Consider the following 22,611-nt stretch of genomic DNA (forward strand, 5'->3'; position numbering starts at 1 on the left):
ATAATGATCCTATGAGATAGAAATGACCATTATGCAACTACTCTAACATTGAGGCACAGACTTCAATAATTTCCCAAGTCCATATGGCTAGAAATGTTAATAAACATGAATTGCTAGAGTGGTTGTAAGGCAGTGAGGAGGGTGTGGATAATTTTGTGTGGAGTATAACAAAATTGAGCCACAAAACTCTCATGGATTTTTTAAAGATCCTCTCAGTTCATGAAGCCTCTTGGTGTTCTAGTCCTCCTCTGAACACCTTATGTTCTCATTTATTTATTCTTTAAACAGAGTACCTAAGATGGGGAATTTAAAAATGACAAACAATCCTCATTCTTGAAGAGTATATATTATTATTTGCATCCAAATATTTAGCACCTCTTCATATAATATTATGTACCCTTTACTATTATTTTCTTACATAGTTCCTCATTTCTAGCTACACCACAGGCTTTCTGGAGACCAGACCACATCAGTACCCCTATATATGGGCTCTCTCTGACTGTTCTCTCCTCTAACATGAACCATGCTGAAAATAGGGACTCAGTGAACACTGCTTGGTTGATTTGGATATATTTTCTTTTGTTTTCTCAGAACATCTTTTGAAACAGATGGCAAGCAATTTTTTTTGTAGCTAAAATTTATATTTTTAAAATGCCAGTAAGATAAGTAAATAGGGAGAAACTACTCAGAAGAAAATGCAAGTAATTGCTTTCAATTCTAGAGGCTGTCGGCATTTTGTGGCATTGTCTATAACATAAGTTCCTTGGCTTCATAAGCTATATGTTAGGAAAAGGTTTCCAGTCTAATCTTTAGATAAGAAGAAATGTTATGGGTAACTCTACCTATTTTTCCTAAATGAACCAATCTCTGATTATAGGTTCCTAATTATGCCTACATTCTTTCTCCATCACCAACCAACCTTTGGTATAATTTTAGGAAAATCAATAAGATGCTTCAACATGCTTTTCCTAGTAGAATTAAAAAGAACATATTTATTATTATTCTATTTTAAAATAATAGTTTTCTAGCATAAAACTATACAGTAGAATATTATCCTAATTTTCAGTGAGCTTTTAGTAACCACAAACACATATATTTTTATTTATTTGAAAATCTTGTATCTTATCAAGTTGACATTGATACCACTTCCAAAAATCTACACTTTCCAACTGCCTCTCAGTCCTATGTAAATTATTTACCCATTGCTAACACCAGCTGCTCTACTGTCACACCACTTAAACTAGACCTGCTGCCCTAAAAAGATTATATATATTTTGATTTTATATGCTTGGCTTATTTTTGGTAGTCTACTAGATATCCTAAAAGTAATATGAAGGATCTTTCTCCTTTAATGCATCTTTTTACCTACAAAATCAAGGCCAAAATCAGTTTCAAGATGCTGGAAGGTTTTTTTTTTATTTATTTATTCATGAGAGACAGAGAGAGAGAGAGAGAGAGAGAGAGAGAGAAAGGCAGAGACATAAGCAGAGGGAGAAGCAGGCTCCATGTAGGTAGCCCGATGTGGGACTCAATCCTGGGACTCTAAGATCACATCTTGAGCCAAAGGCAGATGCTCAACTGCTGAACCACCGAGGCATTCCTTTTTTTAGGTTTAATAATCATTTGGTTAATTACAAATATTTTGAAAATTAAAAAAAATCAATGAGTATTTCATAATCATCACTATCCTCCTAAAGCTATGCTTGCAAATCCATGTGGGAAACAAAATATACACATACAAAATTATTATTCAACAGTATGTAAAAAAAAAAAAACAGGATGTGACAATATGATTAAATAAAAACAATTAGGCACTGAACACAAAATAGAACAGCAGTGTAGTATATCATTAGAGAAGTCAGAGGAAAAAAAAAATCAGTTCAAGGTAGAAACTTCAAAAATTCCTAGGGTATGGTATGACTAAGATGAGCCCAGCAGGATAAATATGGACATGTGAGGGGAAAGAAATAATGTTCAATGTAAAGGCAAAAACATAGAAGCATTAATCACTATATTGATTTTCTATTGCTGCTGCTACAGATGATCACAAACTTAGTTTAAAACAATACAAAATTATTATCTCACAATTCTGAATGTCAGAAATGGATTTATCCATGCTAAAATCAATGTTGGTGAAAGGTTACTTCATTTACCAGAGGTTCTAGGGGAGAATATACTTCCAGACATAGATGGATTGGCAAAAATTCAATTCCATGCAGTTATGGGACTAAGATCCCATCTTCTCCCTGGACTCTGCCAGGAGTTTTCAGCTTCCAGTCTTTCAGAATTCCTTGGAACCTGGTCTCCTTTATCTTCAGAGCCAACAAAGAGAGGTCAAGTCCTTTCCATGACTCAGCTCATCTGCTTTTCCATCTGTCTTCCTCTTCTTTATTTGGTCTTTTTCTTCTGCTTTTAAGGGTCCAAGAGATTGCATCAGGTCCATCTGGATAATCCACAATAATCTTCTTATTTTATGGTCAGCTGATTAGCAATGTAATTCTACCTGCAACATCCCTTTTTGCTATGTAACAAAATATTTACAGGTATAATACCCAGGGGCAAAGATCATGAAGAAAACATTTCTGGCTACCACATTCATTCAAAAACATGTTTATGGTACCAGTAGCTCTGATTTTAGTAGTGAGAGAATACAAAAATAAATGAAAATTCTCATTTTCAATTTCTCAAAAGTGTCACATTATGAAAGAGGAAAGAAATCACAAATAAATATATGTTTGGTACTAAAATAAATGCACATACAAGATGTATAAATTATATAACTGTGCACATAAATTAAGTCCAGAAAATGGGAAGGAGGATACTAAAAGTAGTCACAAGTCTAGAACAAAAAGTATATGTGGGAAATTAGTGCCTAAAAAGCTCTGGATTGAGGCTCAGTCCAAGATGGCAGCACCTTGAATTCTAATCCTCTCATGGATACAGCAGATCTACACACAGAACAATTCCCTGTGAAAAAGAACTGAAAAATATGTGAACTGCTTCTCCATATCAAAGGGTAAAAGGGCGACAGTGAGACAGATAGGAGAGGTAGAAATGTAGTCTCACCAAAACATGACCCCCAGCATGGTAACCCACAAAAGGGGGAATGGAATGTGATAATTCAGAGTTTCTCCTGAAAAAAAAAACAGGGAGTTTCTGTCATATACCAGGCACCCTGACCCTTAAGACCTGAACTGGAGAGATGAGCCTCCAAAATGTCTGGCTTAGAAAATTGACAGGGTTTATATCCAAGGGACCTAGAGGACTATAAGAAAATGAGATTCTCTTTTTAAAGGACTTCCATGTGTTCTCAATCATCTCAGTCCCCAGTACAAAAGCTGCAGTTTGAAAAGTGCCTAGAGTATATGTGAAGACAATTCATTTGCTAATCTTAAAGCATCTGCTGGAGGTGCAAGAGACTGTTGAAACTCTTTTTAGAGATGGACGTACTTGAAAACTCCATTTTTGCATTCTCACTCTATCATACTAACATGGGCTTGTGCAAACATGGCACTTTCTCACTACCTTGCTACAGATGGCAAAGGCAAGTGGTTGTGGCACTCTCCAGATCTTTGACTGGGGCCAGTAAATGCAAGTGGTCATGGCACTCTCCTTCTCTCTTGCTATAGACAGTGAATTCAAGTGTTGCAGTACACCTCACTCTATGGCTAGGACCAGCAAGTGACACCAGTCACAGAATTCTCCCATCCTTTTCACACATAGATAAGGCATTTTTTTCCATTACACTGATGAAGCTAGCAGGTGAACGCAAGCAAGGCATTTTTCTCTGTCTTACCTAAGTCAGAGAGCATGTCCTGCCCACTATGCTCTCCAACTTCTTTGCTTAAGGTGGTGGATGCATGCAATTTGATTCCCCAACCCTGATGGCCAAGGGGGTTTGGGTTCATGGGCTACACAAAACCATAACAATCAGAAAGACAGTTCTTAGTAGGCTACCACTATCAAAGCACTACATAGGCAGCGGACTGAATCATAGCCCCATACTTCCTGAGAAAAAGGTACTTTGCTTTTCCTGGACTTAGAAATAGGATTCAGGACTTTTAGAGGCTATGAAGGCAATCTCATGGAAAGTAAGCAAGAAGACAACTCTCCTGCACTCCATTGGCCTTACTACAGCTGAATGATGCTTCCCAGAAAGGAGTTTATATACTTGTCTAGAGCCCCAGTTTTTGCAATGGCCATTCATAGGATACCTCTAGATGACTTGCTCTGGATACTGGTAGGGTTATAATTGCAGCCCCATAGGAGTGTATATATTAGCCTATTTTAAAAGATGCTGCCTGAAGGTCTAGCTTTCAGTCAACCTAAATCTAGGAGCTAACTGAAATCCCCACACTCCTCTGCCCAGAACACTAATAGGTTTTGACACACCCTCAATAATAGGTCCCTATCAAGAAAAATATCAGACTGCTTAGACAATACAAAAATTTTAAAGAAACCTAGAGCCAGGGCAAAGTTGGATAATAAAGCTCATTATCTCCACAAGAATACTCCTTCAAGACCAAGAGAGGTGTTGCTTTACTTAATACACAGAAATAAACGCACAAAATCAGGGGAAATGAGGAAGCAGAGGAATATGTCCAAATGAAAGAATATAAGAAAACCTTAGAAAAAAACCTGAATACAATGGAGATAAGTAATCTACCAGATAAAGAATTCGAAGTAACAGTCATAAAGATTCTCACTGAGCTTGGGAAAAGAATGGATGAACATAGAGAGAATTTCAATAGGAGATAAAAATATAACAAGATACCAAAAGTCATGGAGATGAAGCATAAAATAACTGCACTGAAAAATAGATACTTGATACAAGAGTAGACTAGGTGAAGCAGAAGAAAGGATCAATGATCCAGAAGTTAGAGCAACAGAAATCAACCATCAGGGTAGCAAAAAGAATTTTAAAACATGAACACAGCTGAAAGGAACTACGTAGCAACATCAAGTAGAATAATATTCATATTACAGAGACCCTAGTAGAAAAGAGAAAGGGTCAGACAACTTATTTGAAGAAATAATTGCTGAAAATTTGCCTAACCTGGGAAATGAGACAGGTATTTAGAATCTGGAAGCCCAAAGAGTTCAAAATAAAATAAAAATAAGAAAATTCACATCAAGACACATTATAATCAAGATATTAAAAGTTAAAGAGAGATTATTAAAAGCAGCAAGGAGCAAAACAACTTGTTACATACAAGGGAAATCCCATAAGGCTTTCAGCAGATTTTTCAGCAGAAACTTTACATACTGGAAGAAAGTGGTAGAGTATATTCAAAGTGCTGAAGGGAAACAACAAAAACAACAAAACTATAGTCAAGAATACTGTATTTGGCAAGATTATCACTCAGAATTAATGTAGAGATAAGGAGTTTTCCAGACAAGTAAAAGCTAGAGGAGTTCATCATCATTAAACTGACCTTACAAGTAATGTTAATGGAATTTCTTTAAGCTAAAAATGGCACTATTTAAAAGAAAAGAAACATACAAATGTAAAAATCTCACTGATAAATGTAAACATGTACTAAAGGTAGTAGATAAATCATTTATGAAGCTTGTATAAAGGTTAAAGAAAAAAGTAATAAACTATAACAATTCATTAAAGGATACATAAAATAAAAAGATGTAAAAATGTGACATCAAAAACATAAAATGTGGAGGGTAGGGAGTAAAATATAGAGTTTTGAAATAAGTTCAAATTTAAATTATTAGCAACTTAAAATAGATTATATACACATAAGATGTTACATATGAACCTGTGGATAACTACAAGGAAAACCCATGGTGGGTACACAAAAGAAAGTGAGAAAAGAATCTGAACATAACTCCAGAGAGCGTTATCAAATCACAAGGGAAAAGAGTAAGAGAAGAAGAAAGGAACAGAGAGGAACTACAAAAACAGACAGAAAACAATTTTAAAAATGGCAATAAGTATATATCTATCAATAACTATTTTAAATGAAAATGTACGGAATGAATCAATCAAAAGATACAGAGTTACTGAATGGATCAAAAAACAAGACTTGTCAACATGCTGCCAAAAGACTTACTTCAGAAGTAAACACACACAGAGACTGTAGTGAAAGAATGGAAATAGATATTTCATGCAAATAGAAATGGAAAAGAAAACTGCTCTAGTTACACTTACATCAGACAAAATAGACTTTAAAACAAAGACTGTAATAAAAGACAAATAAGGGCACTACATAATGATAAAAGGGTCAATCCAACAGGGACATATAACATTTATAAGTATATATGAACCCAACATAGGAGCACCTAAACATATAAAGCAAATATTAACAGACCTAAAGGGAGAAACTGACAGCAATACAAGATTAGGAAGGGATTTTACCACCTACTTAAATCCACTGATAAATCATCCAGACAGAAAATCAATAAGGAAACATCACCTTAAATAACACATTAGACCAGATGGACTTAGAAGATATATACAGACCATTCCAGGGGTTCCTGCATGACTTAGTTGGTTAAGCATCCAACTCTTGATCTCACTCAGGTCTTGATCTCAGGGTTGCCAGTTCAAGCCCCTTATTGGGCTCTACACTAGGTGTGAAGCCTACTTCAAAAAAATTGGGGTCCCTGGATGGCTCAGGTGGTTAAGCATCTTCCTTCAGCTCAGGTCATGATCCTAGGGTCCTGGGATTGAGTCTCGCATTGGGCTCCCTGCTCAGCTGGGAGCCTGCTTCTCCCTCTCCCTCTGCTGCTCCCCCTCCTTGTGCTGTCTTGCCCTCTCTGTCAAATGAATAAACAAAATCTTTTTTAAAAAGTTGTATACAGAACATTCCATCCCAAGGCAGCAGAATACACATTCCTCTCAAGTATACATGGAAGATTCTCCATGCTAGATTGCATGTTAGTCCTCAAAACAAGTGTTAACAAATTTAAGAAGGCTGAACTCATACCAAGAATCTTTTCTGATCACAATGATATGAAACTTGAAATCAATTATAAGAAGAAAACTAGAAAATCCACAAATAGGTGAAGAGTAAACATTTTTCTGAACAACTTTTCTGTCAATGAAGAAATCAAGGAGAAATTTTTAAAAATACACACATAAATAAAAATGTAAATATGACATACCAAAATCTATGGGATGCAGCAAAAGCAGCTCTAAGAGGGAAGTTCATGGCAATGCAGGCTTACCTCAAGAAATAAGAAAAATCTCAAATAAACAATCTAAATTTACACCTAAAGGGACTAGAAGAAGAAGAACAAATAAAGCCCAAAGTTAGTAGAGGAAGGAAATAATAAAGATCAGAGCAGAAATAAGTGAAATGGAAAGGAAAGGACAACAGATATGACCAACGAAACTAGTTCTTTGAAAAATAAACAAAATTGACAAAACTTTGGCAAAAAAAAAACAAGAAAAAAAGAAAGAAGACTCAAATAAATAAATCAGAAACTTATAACTAACACTACAAAAATACAAAAGATTATAACAAATTACTATGGACAATTATATACTAAGAAATTGGACAGCCTAGAAGAAAAGGATAAATTCCTAGAATAATACAATCATTTAAGACTGAATCAGGAATAAATAGAAAATATAAATAGACCAATTACTAGTTAAAAGATTGAATCAGTAATCAATAACTCCCAATAAACAAAAATCCAGGCAAGACGCCATCATTGGTGAACTCTACCCAACATTAAAGATGATTTAATATCAATCCTTCTCAAACTCTTCCAACAAATTGAAGAGGAAGGAAGACTTCCAAACTCATTTTACAAAACCAGCATTATCCTGATACCAAAACCAGACAAGGATATCATGAGTAAAGATAATTATAGGCCAAGATCCCTGATAAACACAGACACACAAATCTTCAACAAAATATTAGCAAACTAAATTCAATAATACTTTAAAAGGATAATATACCATGATCAAGTGGGGTTTATTCCAGGGATACAAGTTTGGTTCAACATCTACAAATCAAAGAATGTAATATGTCACATTAACAAAATGAAGGATAAGTATTATAGGATCGTCTCAATAGATGCAGAAAAGGCAAAATTCAACATCCAATTATGATTCAGAAATAGAATGATATTCCATGCTTATGGATTGGAAGAATGTTGTTAAATGTCCATACTATCTAAAGCAATATACAGATTCAAGTAATCTCTATCAAAATTGCAATGGCATTTTTTTTCACTGAAATCAAACAAACAATGCTAAATTTGTAGGGAACAACCAAGGACACCAAATAACCAAAGTAATCTTGAGAAGGAAGACAAATCTAGAGGCATCATGCTCCCTGATTTGAAACTATACTACAAACCTATAGTAATCAAAACAGTATGATATTGGTATAAAAATAGACATATAGATCAATGGAATAGTTAGAGAACCTAAGGATGCCCAGGTGGCTGTCAGTTAAGCATCTGACTCTTGATCTCTGCTCAGGTCTTGATCTTGGGGTCGTGAGTTCAAGCCCCATGTTGGGCTCCACACTTTGCATGGAGCCTACTTAAAAAAACAAACAAACAAACAAACAAACAAACAAAACATAAAATGGAGAACCCAAAAATATACCCACACATACATAGTTAATTAATTTATAATGAAGGAGGCAAGAAATACAATATAAATATACAATATAAATAATGCTGGGCAGAATGGACAGACACATGCTGAAGAATAAGACTTGACCACTTTCTTATATTGTACATGATAATTAACTCAAAATGGATTAAAGAGTGAAGGTAAAACCCGAAACCATAAAATTCCTAGAAGAAAATATAGGCAGTAAGTACCTAGATGTTGGTTTTCACTATTTTTGAATCTGACTCCACAAGCAAGGGTGCCAATGGGAGAAAATATTTGGAAATCATATATCCAATAAAGGCTTAATATCCAAAATATATAAATGACTCATACAGCCCAATAACAACAATAACAACATAACCTGATCTGAAAATGAGCAGAAGATCTTAATTGACATTTTTCCAAAGAAGACCTATAGATGCCCAACAGACCCATGAAAAAATATTCAACATCACTAATCATCAGGGAAATACAAATCAAAACCACAATGAGATGTCACCTCACATCTGTCAGTACGGCTATTATCAAAAGGACAAGAAATAACAAATATTAGTAATGATGTGGAGAAAAATGGACCCTTGTGCAATGTTGATGGGAATATAATTTGGGGCAGCCATTATGGAAAACAGTATGGAAATTCTTCAAAAAACTAAAAATAAAACCTCTATAAACATAGCAAACCTGCTTCTGGATATTTATCCAAAGAAAATGAAAACACTAATTCAAAAAGATATATGGGAGCACCTGGGTGGTGCAGTGGTTTGGCGCCTGCCCTAGGCCCGGGGCACGATCCTGGAGACCCGGATCGAGTCCCACGTCGGGCTCCCGGTGCATGGAGCCTGCTTCTCCCTCTGCCTGTGTCTCTGCCTCTCTCTCTCTCTCTCTCTCTCTCTCTCTCTGTGACTATCATAAATAAATAAAAATTAAAAAAAAAAATATGGGAGCACCTGGGTGGCTCAGTGGTTGAGCATCCAGGTTGTGATCCTGGGGTCCGGCGATGGAGTCCTACATCAGGCTCCCCGCAGGAAGCCTGCTTCTCCCTCGCCTATGTCTCTGCCTCTCTTTCTCTGTGTTTCTCATGAATAAATAATTTTTTTTTAAAAGAATCTCTTATGGGGATCCCTGGGTGGCTCAGCAGTTTAGTGCCTGCCTTTGGCCCAGGGCGTGATCCTGGAGCCGCAGGATCGAGTCCCACGTCAGGCTCCCGGCATGGATCCTGCTTCTTCCGCCTGTGTCTCTGCCCCCCCCCCTCTTTCTATGTCTATCATGAATAAATAAATAAAATCTTTAAAAAAAATCTCTTATAAAAAAAAGATATATGCACCCCTATGTCTATACAGCATCATTTATAATAGCCACTATATGGAAATAACCTGTGTCCATTGATGGATGAATGGATAAGGAAGATATGGTGTATGTATACACAATGATAGAACACTCATACATAAAAAAGTAATAAATAAAATCTTGCCATTTGTAACAAAGGCTTGTGGGAATTATGCTAAGTGGAGTAAGTTCAGAAAAGACAAATACCCTATGACTTTACTCATTTGTGGGATCTTAAAAACAAAACTAACATCATAGGTATAGGGAACAGAATGATGCTTGCTACAGGTGAAGGTGGTTCGAGAGTGGGCAAAACAGGTGAAGGGACTCCAGAGGTACAAACTTCCAGTTATAACCTAAATAAGTCATGGCAATGTAACTTACAGTATGGCAACTATCATGAACAATATTTTAGCTCATAAAAATAAAAATTTTTAAAAAGCTCAAGATAGGTTTATCTGGAAGGTCATATTAGATTCCTGAAGGCTTTCAAAGTTCAGTTAGAGAAACTTAGATATATTATTTACATAGAAGAAATAGGCTCCACTGCAGTTTCTTCAGAAGGAAAGTAATTTCTTATAAAAAATTTCTAGATGTGGAAATGGCTTAAGAAAGCACGTAATCTGAGGCACCGGGGTGGCTCAGTCAGCTCAGCATCAAACTCTAGATTCATCATGACTCAGGTCATGACTTCTGGTCATGGGATGAGCCCTGTGACAGGTGTGAAGTTTCTCTCCCTCTCTTTGCCATTTCCCGCTGTACATTCACACACACTCTCTCTAAAATAAATAAATACATAAGTCTTTAAAAATGAAAAAAGAAAGCTTCCAATCTAAGCATGTAAACTGGACTTAACAATGAATTGGTATTAAAGCCAGGATTAAAAACCTCCAGGCCTCTCTTCTTTAGATGCATCTATTATTCTTCCACAACAAAATATTATGAAAAGAATATTTTAAGAAATTTCAAAGAGCCCAGAAAGGAAATAATTGGTGAAATAATTTCAAGAATCTATATTACAGCAAAATCACAGAATAATGTAAAATTATGTAACTCTTACAAATCTTCAAGCTGACAATGGATAATTAACTCCACATAACTAATCATTTCAGTTTAGGCTCAAGGAACTTCATATACCAAACAATATACTACTTAGCACATTATTACCATGATCATTAAAACCTTAACTACTGAATGTACACTATTTTCTAAATAAATACAGTGCCTTCCATTTTATTTAGCAATTATCTTAAATCATGTCTGTTAAATACATGCATATAAAAGATGGAGAGAGAAGCTACATTAGGGGCACCTGAGTGGCTCAGTCAGTTAAGCATCTGCCTCCAACTCAGGTCAGAATCCTGGAGTCCTGGGATAGAGCCCTACATTGGGCTACTCACTCAGCAGGGAGTCTGCTTCGCCCCTTGCTCCTTCTCTCTCTTTTGCTCACTCTCTCTCTCTCTCAAATAAATAAGTAAAATATGGGGGGGGGAAAGCTGTATTAAAATAGATCAGGATAACTAATAAATTGATATTTTATTGCTCACAGGTTATGGGGAGAAACAAGATAAATTACATGAAGGCAACTATAAAACTCTACATTCCTGATGCCTTTGTTCCCTCTAATTCTTTTCTATATTTCATCTGCCATAATAAAAAAACTTAGAGAATATTTATTTTTTCCAATAGAAACTAGTTATTATCATTGATATTGTTGGGTACATGCTATCTGAGAAACTTCTTTGCCAAATAGGTTCTTCATCTTGCAAAAGATTCAAGTAACCAAAACATAAAAGCACTGTGCCCAGTATATTTTTCATAAAGTTCATTCAAGTGTTTTGAGACAAGGAATATAAAAGTGGCCTTTAAAAAATTTTTTATGGTAGATCAAACAATGATGTGAGTAAATTTCATTCTCTATTCCCTTGTCTGTTCATATTGCTATTCAAGTTATTACATCCATGGTGAAACTAGTAGAAAGCATTTAGTGTTTTAAATGGTGGAAAGTTTTAGGTTGAACGTAAGAAGTAAAGCTGAAAACATCTTCTTTCAAAATTAATCTAATTATCAAGTAGGAATAACAATAACATTTCTTTCAAAGTGTTTTAGTAGGTAAGTTTTTGGAAATAGGAGATCCTGATAAATTTCAAGTTAAAAAATGCATACACAGAAAGGACAACCAAAAAATGGTGAGATATTTGCTATATTTTCTCCTCTCCTCAGTCATATTAATCTAAAAATTCTGGTAAGGCTAACAATTTTTTTTCAAAGGAAAGGATTTTATTGTTAATGTGCTTATTGCTTTTCAGATATCTAGAGAATACATAATAAAAGAGTTTCAGTTATATTTATAAGAGTATTAAGTAAAATAAATTACTAAATCTTTTACTTTGGGGGTAATATTCATTGATCACACTATACTTCAGGTTGTCATAAAATTTTGAAGTCATAAACAGTATTACATGGGAAGAACAAAATGCTGAATTTATAACTGGAATAAAGGTTTTGAAATGACTTTTAAAAGTCTTTTTAAGTGGAACATATGGAGATGTGAAGGGAACTTTATTAGCTTAAAAAATTTGGAAAACTATAGAAACATCTCAATCTGGAAATGGAATATAAAAATAGGTCTCATTGGAAATGTCAGTGTAAATTAAATCTCATTAATGACCTACAATGAATGGAGGCAAATAGAACAGTAAAAAATATGTAAATCAAGGTTAAAAGGTACTAAGATGAATACATTGGACAATATGAGGGCATGTTAAACGGTAATTAAAATCATTCAAATAAATGTCTGCATCAAGGATGAGCCACTGAATTGTCCCTAATGAAAAGTTCATTAGGATGACTGTTTAATCTTTATGGAGGCTGGAAAAAAAGTTTTACTATTATAGATGATTTTCTATTTTGGCCTTAGCAAATGCATTTGAGTGTATTTACACAAATCCAGAGAAGGGCCATGTGAAGAGCGTTTGTTTAAGTTTCAAGTGACTGCTTTGTTGAAATGGAATATGATATACATGGATGGCAATTGTTTTTCCCACAGTAAATAAGATGCCAAGGAAAGGCACTGAGTATGTGAACTGTGAACATCCAATTCTGATCTGAGGGCACCTATTACTACTACTGTTGTAGATAAAATACAGGAGAATACCATGCTTGGTTTACTTCTCTGAAAGTCATCATGTCTAATCAGAATCCTTAAAGCAATACTTTCAAAAACATCAGGCAGTTTATATAAATGCTGCTCCAACTGTTATTCCAACCATCCTGCCACTGTGGCAGATAACATTCTCCATTATTTCTAACTGAATGTTACATAATCTGTTCTTCATAGACACAAAGCATATAGAAATTATAAAGAATCTAGAGATAGGCCAGGAAAATTACTGAATGCTCTAGGAGCAAACAACAACAACAAAAGAGAAGATATTTGATGGCTATTAATACCTATTTTAGATAAATAGATATAAATTTTATTGCAGATAAATCTAATTTAAGAGGAAATTTACCATAAACATTTTTGAGGGAATAAGTCTAAGGATTCAGTACAAAAAAAAAAAAAGAAAGTGATAAAGATATTTTTAAAAATTGAATGCAATTTGACATTTAACATAACATACTTGCCTATAGCCAAAGAAGTCATCACAAAAAATCTAAAATCTGGATGATATAGCCAAGTGGTTTGTTACTGGAGACACAATTGTATCTCCTCTCATGAGATTCAGTATTCAATAGACGCTTGTTGTATAACTTATAGTAATGGAAGTATGTTGAATTGCACGATTCCATGAAAAGTGCTTTTAAATTGCATTTTATTATTTTCATGGATAGAAATACATTTGAAATTTTGTCTCCATAAAAGGTGTAAAAGTTTTAAAATTTGCCAGAAAAAAAAGAGGAGAGGGAAGCCCGGGTGGTTCAGCGGTTTAGCGCTGCCTTGGCCCAGGGTGTGATCCTGGAGACCCCGGATCAAGTCCCGCGTCGGGCTCCCTGCATGGAGCCTGCTTCTCCCTCTGCCTGTGTCTCTGTCTCTCTGTCTCTCTCTGTCTCTCTGTCTCTCTCTCTCTTTGTGTGTGTCTCATGAATAAATAAATAAAATCTTTAAAAAAAATGAGAAAAGAAACAATTTACTTTTTGTTGTTTCCCACTTGGGAAATGTTTAATGTTCTGTTGTCAATGTTATCGTCCAGTTTTAAAAAGATAGGTTTATTTAACATTCTTTCCTTAATGCAGATGAAGCTGTGGGTGCCCCACTCATTCACTTCTGTGCTCAAGAATTCCCATTGCACAATGTCCTGAGGGCTTGTTTCTGACCTGGGGTACCACCTGCTTCTGTGCTGGGGAAGAGAGAAGTGCTGGATCAGCAAGCAGCCCTTACTCAAATGGTGGTGGACCAGTAAAAAACAAGGAGTTAGTGAATAAACTCCTCAGGTCTCTAGCCCCTGAGGTGAGATTTCTCTGAAGCCTGCTTGATATGCTATGCCCAAAGTTCCTTAGTAGGATTGAACTCCAATTACCTATAGTTTTAAGTGGCTACAAACTCAGTCTACAACTTTCTTTCCTGACTGTTTGATAACTGACACCTCCTCCTGGTATTTCCTGAGATTATCTCCCAAATCAATGACTTGAATTTGGATCTTTTTTAGGGCCAGCTTCTGAGGGAACACAAATAGAACACATAGCTTCTTGATGTGAAAACTGGACCTGTTAACATCAATCTCAAGAAGGTATTGTGAGACCTGTCAGAATGGCTAAAATTAATAACACAGGAAATGGCAGATATTGGTGAGGATGCAGAAAGGGGAACCCTTTTACACTGTTGGCGGGAATGCAAACTGGTCCAGCCACTCTAGAAAACAGCATGGCGTTTCCTCAAAAAGTTAAAAAATAGAACTACTCTATGACCCAACAGTTGCACTACTAGGAATTTACCCAAATGGCACAAAAATAGTGATTTGTAGGGACACAAGCACTCCGAAGTTGTTTTTGTTTTTTGTTTATTTGTTTTTTGTTTTTGCACTCCAAAGTTTATAGCAGCATTATCAACAATAGCCAAATTATGGAAAGATCCCAAGTGTCCATCAACTGATGAAGAGATAAAGAAGGAATTATATATATGTTATATATATATAATATTATATTACATATATAATATTACTCAGCCATCCAAAAGAATGAAATCTTGCTATGTGCAATGATTTGAAGGAGCTAGAGTATATTATGCTAAGCAAAATAAGTCAGTTAGAAAAAGACAAATACTGTATTATTTCACTCAAATATGAAATTTAGGAAAGAAACCACATGAACATAGGTAAAAGATCAAAAAAGAGAGAGGCAAACAAACCATAAAAGACAAACTGAGGGTCGATGGCAGGAGCTGGGTGGAGGATGGGCCAAACTGGTGATGGTTTATTAAGAAGGGTGCTTGTCCTGTTGAGCACTGGGTGTTATTTGTAAGTGATGAATTGCTAAATTCTACTCCTGAAACCAATATTACATCATGCTAACTAGAATTTAAATAAATATTTGAAAAAAAAGGTATTATGAGCATTAAATTAGACAATTTAAAAGATCTACTGCATAGTATTTAATTAGGAGCTATCTTGTTCCTTCCTTAATCGTAGGTGAGCTACTTGCCAGTAGTAACTGCTGAAAAGCTAAATTATATTGTGTTTAGGTAAAGTTATCCTAAGGATTGAAAAGCTTTTATCCTCACATTCAGAAACCTTCGTATTGTAATTGACAGGGAGGTTTTGTCTGACTTTTGAAAAAATAGTAAATAAAACAAAAACATGTGTGCTAATACACTCTGAAACAAACAACACTGATTCTATTGAAAGTGTTATGTTTCCAGGGTCTTGAGACAGTATTTTAAAAAGTGAAACTATATGAACATATTTCCAACGTCATACATGTACTATTCAATAGTACTTATTTTATTATGTGTCTTTTTAGTAAACTATAAGCCTTTTAGGAATAGGACATTTTTATTTCTTCTTTTTTTTTTCTTTTTATCTGGGACATCAAAAATTTACACATTTGATGAAAACTGAATAGATTGATGAGAGGATGAAAGTACATTCCTGGAAATCCTTAAATATTTACACTTAGGTCAGTATTTTAAAAAGGGAATAGATGTTGCCATCAATGAATTTAAGATATATTAACAGAGAATATGTTTTCTCATTAAATTTGAATAAAATTTAAATAGAGCAAATCTTTACTCATGGACTTTGACATATATATTTGTTGGAAGGAACAAATGGCCTCCCTCATGTTAACATCACTTTATCTATGAATAGGACATGTTATATTTTCTTATTAAGGAAAATAAATTTTCAGACTAGAGAGCCAACTATTTGAAGGCATAAAGAGGAGTGGTTTTGGTTCCTTTTCAAAGGAACCAGAGATATTGAAGTTCTTGACTTCATACCTTACACTACCATTTAATTAGAATTGTCTCTTTATTCTGATCAGAGTAGCCATCCAATCTTTTGTTGTCTACATGTCTATGTGCATGTGACAATATGAAATACAAAGTGGCAGTGAGTAGTTGAACTCTTAGGGACTTATTTGTCAAGAGTGCTTTTCAGTTCTGGAAACAACAACCTATAAACACATGCCACTCTCCACAGATTGCATGTTAACAAGACAAGTTTTTTTGTTTTTGTTTTTTGGGGTTTTTTTGTGTTTGTTTGTTTGTTTGTTTGTTTTTCTGCCAATTACATTTGTATGTAGCCTGTTTCTGAAGTCTTGCTTTCATGTCTTCATTTTCAAAGCCCTTGGGAGCTTTAATGACTTGGATATCGAGTTATTTAAAGCAATTTGTATACATATTTTATTCCTTCTGGTTATTTATTTTTCTTGTATGTCACTTAGAAAAGGCCAAGCATGAAATTGGAGTTGCAAAGCAAGAACAAATTTATTGATATGAAACTGCTCTGATAACTCAATAGGTGTGCAGCAAAGCAAGAAGGGTAAAGGGGCTGAATAATTCATTGAACCTTTAAGCATCAATAAATAACACTTACAGTGAGAAATGTCTGCTTTGCAACATTAGGTATGAAATGTGAGTATAAAATAAAAGACATCTTTGAAGTGCCATATTGTGAGAATATTTGAATAAACAAAGGTTGATTTTTCATTAATAATTCTGTGGATAACAGCACCATGAATAAAAAATTTCAGGATTGGGAAGTTCATGTTATTCTGTGTAGTGCCTTGGATTTTATTTACATAGGTCAAATGAGTTAAAACATGGATAACAACTTAATACAGCAGAATATTTTATTTATACAGAATGGTACATAATGATGAAGATATTATCATTGTAACTGTAAATTTAAAGTCACTTCTTTACATTCTAGGAAAGAAATTATGAATAGACTGTATGAAGTATTTTAAACCATGCAAATGGCATGTATAATATACTATAACTATTACTACTGTTACTGTCAACTACATTCTTTTTAGAGTGTATTTGTGGATATGCTTACTTACAAAAAGGTCAATCCCAATTCAGTAACCTTAAAAAAGACAACATACTGACACAATTTTCAGAGTGGCTCTCAATAAAAATACCAACCTAAATGTAAAGGAACAAATTAAGAGATAAATTAATCAGAATAAGAGAAAACAATATGGTGTAGTGGCAGCAGTATGAATTCAGGAGTAAGCGGACTCAGCTACTGGACTTAGTAAATTTCTTAATTTGTGCTACTTACTAAACCTTTCTGATTTGGAGTTTTCTCATTTTCATCTATGCTAATAAGTTCACCATTTATTTGTTGTATGGATAAGAATATAATTTATATATCTGAGAACATACATATATAATTTAGATGTTTAAACTCTATTAGGTATTAAAAATATTAGTTATTTTATTCTGTTATTAGTAAAAATTTTATTGTCTGACAATTAAATGAAGTAAAATACATAAGAAAGCTGGCACAATGTTTGGATCATAATAATCAGTCTCCAACTATTATTCTCACCTTCCTTTTACCCTTTCCTTTGTTTATTTCAATGTAAAACAATCAGTTGCAATTATGACTTTAAGTAACTGTAAATACTTTTTGACTTTTGAAAAGGTTTTTTCCGTAACCGTATCCAACTGAATGATCTGATATCTTTAATGGCATGAACAATCTATATCACTTAGCTGTGAGCTACCTCTTACTTTTTTTAATATGCACCAAAAAAGCCAAATGACCAATTTAGGGAGATGGAAAAATATAGTTCTAGACTATTTGGAAACTAAATACTATATAATTGAATTTTGGAATAGATTCAAAATAGGCATTTCACAAGCAACTGATACTTTATTTTTCTAGATATTTGAATATGCTATATAGATGATGATTATAAAAATTCTATTAGGCATATGACTTGCAGTTATGGTTTCAGAATGGAAACCAACTAAGATACTGTATGTAAAGGTCCAGAGACTAGCACAATTATAAATATTTTTAGCTACTATTAATGAGTATGATTATATTTGTTTGTATTTTACATGGAATATAAATGAATAGTTTGCTATTTTAAGGACAATTTCTCAGAAATGATGTGGCCTAGATGATAAATTGATAACATATAGCTATATTAGTTAGTTTATAGGACATAGCAAAGAAGAATGGATAAGAAAGCAATGCATTAACTGTGAAAAGTCTACTATGTAATTTCATTTTAGTTTTTTAAAGATGCTAATGAAAAGAAATGTAATTCTTTGATTTGAACTCTTTTTAACTCTACTTAACTTCAGTACTTAATACCACTTACCTTTTAAAGATAGAGAAATAAAAATTAGTAAAATCAACAAAATGATTTATGGAATGGGAAGAAAAGCTTTAAGGAAAAAGCTGAATGATTAATTTGTTTAGCCTGAAAAAGAAGAGGATAAGTAGCCATTATATGTCAGAATTTCCACTTTTAGAAGGCTGAAGAAGCAGGGTGCTTGAGAGGCTGAGTTAAACATGTGCTTTGGATCAAGTCATGGTTTCAGGGTCCTGAGATCAAGTCCCACCTTGGGCTCTCTGGTCAGAGGGAAGTCTGCTGTTTCCTCTGTCCCTCCTCACAGCTCATTCTCTCTCCCATACTCTCTCCCTCTCTCTCAAATAAATAAGTAAAATCTTAAAAATACTAAAAATGAAGCAAATGGCATAGGCAATAAGTGATAGCATTTGCATATTTGAATTCTAGAGAAACAGAAGTTGTGGTCCCACCATGATGTAAAAAAAAGGCAGAGGCTTAAATCACCATCTTTCACAAGGCAGGAAATCAAGCCATATTATTGAGAAACAGAAAAGCAGGCAATTTTTTTTATTTCAAATCTATGTAAACTTTGGATAATTTTACTTTATAAAGTGGGAAAATATAAAAAATATGCTTAAAAAAGAAAAAAATTAGGAGTTAAGAGGAAGGGAGAAGAGAGTTAAGAGGAAAGGGAGAATTGCTGAAAAAATTCTAATCATTATTTCAGTATGAGTACATATTTACCTAACATGTGACAACTTTGGCCTTCCAGGCAGGTGGGTGGTATTAGCACATGTCTATATTTATAGCTTCCTAAGACCCTACTGAAATGTTAAGATAAACAAAAATAAGACTACAGAGAAAAATAGAATTGGAGAAAAAGCACAACAAATAAGAAATATCTCTATTTAACATTGTGATGTCTTAGCCTCAGCAATCAGACAACAAAAAGAAATAAAAGCCATCCAAATCTCAAGGAAGAAAGCAAATTTTCACTATTCCCAGACAACATGATACTCATGTGGAAAACCTGAAAGATCCCACCAAAAAATTGCTAGAATCAATAAACAAATTCAGCAAAGTTGCAGAATACAAAATCAATGTACCGAAATCTGTTCCAATTCTATATACAAATAATGAAGCAGCAGAAAGAGAAATCAAGGAATGAATCCCATTTACAACTGCACCAAAAACCATAAGATACCCAGGAATAACCCTACCTAAAGAGGTAAAGGATATGGACTCTGAAAACCATAGAACACCTATGAAGGAATTTGAAGAGGACATAAAGAAATGGAAAAACATCCCGTTCTCATGGACTGGAAAAATAAATATTGTCAAAATGTCTATACTTCCCAGAGCGACCTACACGTTTAATGCAATCCCTAACAAAATACCACCAGCATTTTTCACAGAGCTAGAACAAACAGTCCTAAAATTTGTATGGAACCACAAAAGTCCCCAAATAGCTAAAGCAATATTGAAAAAGAAAAGCAAAGTTGAAGGCAGCACAATTTTGTACTTCAAGCTATATTACAAAGTTGTAGTGATCAAGACAGTAGTATTGGCATAAAAACAGACACATAAATCAATGGAACAGAATAGAAAACCCAGAAGGGGACCCTCAGCTGTATGGTAAACCATTCTTCAACAAAGCAGGAAAGAATGTCCAATGGCGAAAAGACAGTCTCTTCAAATAATGGTGTTAGGAAAACTGGATAGCAACATGTGGAAGAATGTTGAAACAGGGCCACTTTCTTACGCCATATACAAAAAAAAAAATTCAAAGTGGATGAAAGAATTAAATGTGAGACAGGAATCCATCAAAACCCCAGAGTAGAACAGAGGCAGCAACCTCTTGGACCTGAGCCACAGCAACTTCTTGCTAGACACAGCTCCAGAGACAAGGGAAACCAAAGAAAAATGAACTATTTGGACTTCAGCAAGATAAAAAGCTTCTGCATAGCAAAGAAAACAATTAACAAAACTAAAAGCCAACCAATGGAATGGGAGAAGATATTTTCTAATGACATCTTGGATAAAGGGTTAGTATCCAAAATCTAAAAAGAACTTATCAAACTCAACACCCAAAGAATGAATAACATAGTTGAGAAATGGGCAGAAGACATGAATAGACATTTTTCCAAAGATGACATCCAGATGGCTAACAGACAAAGGAAAGAAGCTCAATGTGACTCACCAGGGAAATGCAAATCAAAACCACGATGAGATATCACCTCACACCTGTCAGAATGTCTAAAATTAACAACCCAGGAAATAACAGATATTGGCCGGGATACAGAAAAAGGAGAACTCTTTTACACTGTTTGTGGGAATGCAAACTGGTGCAGCCACTCTGAAAAGCAGTATGGAGGTTCCTCAAAAAGTCAAAATAGAACTACCCTAGAACCCAGCAATTATAATACTAGGTATTTACTCAAAGGATACAAAAATATAGCTCTAAAGGGGTACATACATCTCAATGTTTACATCAACATTATCAACAATAACCAAATTCTAGAAAGAGTCCAAGTGTCCACCAACTGATGAATGAATAAAGAAGTGGTATATATATATATATATATATATATATATATATATATATATGTATATATATACAATGCGATATTACTTAGCCATCAAAAAGAACAAAATCTTACCATTTGCAATGACGTGGATGGAGCTACAGTGTATTATGCTAAACAAAATAAGTCAATCGGAGAAAGACAAATACCATATGATTTCATCGTATTTGGAATTTAAGAAACAAAATAGATGAACATGTGGGAAGGGGGAAAAAAGAGGAGAGAAGAGGAGGCAAACCATAAGAGACTCTTAACAATAGAGAACAAGAAATATCTAGAAAAATTCAAGAAAAATTTGAAATGATAGGACTGGTAATGAGATTTTAATAGAGAGCTCAAGCAAGGCAAAGGCATATATCAAGAATGCTTCTCTCTAGCTTGATGCTTGACAAGGAATAAATGCAATTATTAAGGGGAATCATGTATGGGGTTTAGAGTACAAGGTACCTCTGAAGCTTTCAGGTTTCATTCATGAATGTCAATGTTCCTTTACAATTCTTTGTGTGTCTGGAAAGATGACTTCTATCTCATCAGGCTTTGACTTGTTTCCATTGCCACTCACCTATCATAGCTCTCTATTCATAAGTGACTTAAAAAGTATTTGATTTATAAACTCATAAATCTAATGGCTAGGTGTCAAAGGAAACCTCTTTAATATTTTTATGTTCTTTGAAACACGCAGAAAAGCCTGTTTTCTAATACCAGGAGCAATAAATAATAGTTTAAAATTTTTATGTGAGTTTGGGTCCTCAGGGCATATTACATTTGGTTGGATAAGTTAATTTATGACAACACAATACAACTATCTGAATCATTATTGCTTAGAGAAGAATGGCAAATTGTCAAGCTAAATGGTTTCCTAATTTGACCAGTTTACTGAGATTGCAGGTACATTCTAGTACAAGATGTCAAAAAGACAGAGTTCAACGAAACACAGATTTGCATTTAAAATATTAACTATCACAGCAGATCTCATAATTATATAACAGCTTACCAAGTTTCAGAGTCTAAAGCTTAACATTGTAGACAATACCAATACTAACAGGTTTAAAATTTCCTATCAAGATAATTTCAGAATCTAATCAATGGGTAAAATACATTTATTATCTTTTGCCTGAGTATCATTTTCTTCATTTCATAAATATATTTAAGAACCACATTTGCTCACATCATGGCTATCTTCATTTAATAATCACAAAGTTATTTTGGAGTAAGAGAAAACAGGTCAATAATACCTTCATAAAGTTCATACTCATGACACAGTTTGTTGCCTTAGGCAACGTGTTAAAAACAGCAGGCTCCATGAATAACTCATATTTATTTCAAGTGACAAGTCTCAGTCCCAATGGCTAA

This window comes from Nyctereutes procyonoides, unplaced genomic scaffold (genome assembly GCF_905146905.1).
Source record: "Nyctereutes procyonoides isolate TBG_1078 unplaced genomic scaffold, NYPRO_anot_genome, whole genome shotgun sequence".
In the NCBI taxonomy this organism is placed as follows: Eukaryota; Metazoa; Chordata; class Mammalia; order Carnivora; family Canidae; genus Nyctereutes; species Nyctereutes procyonoides.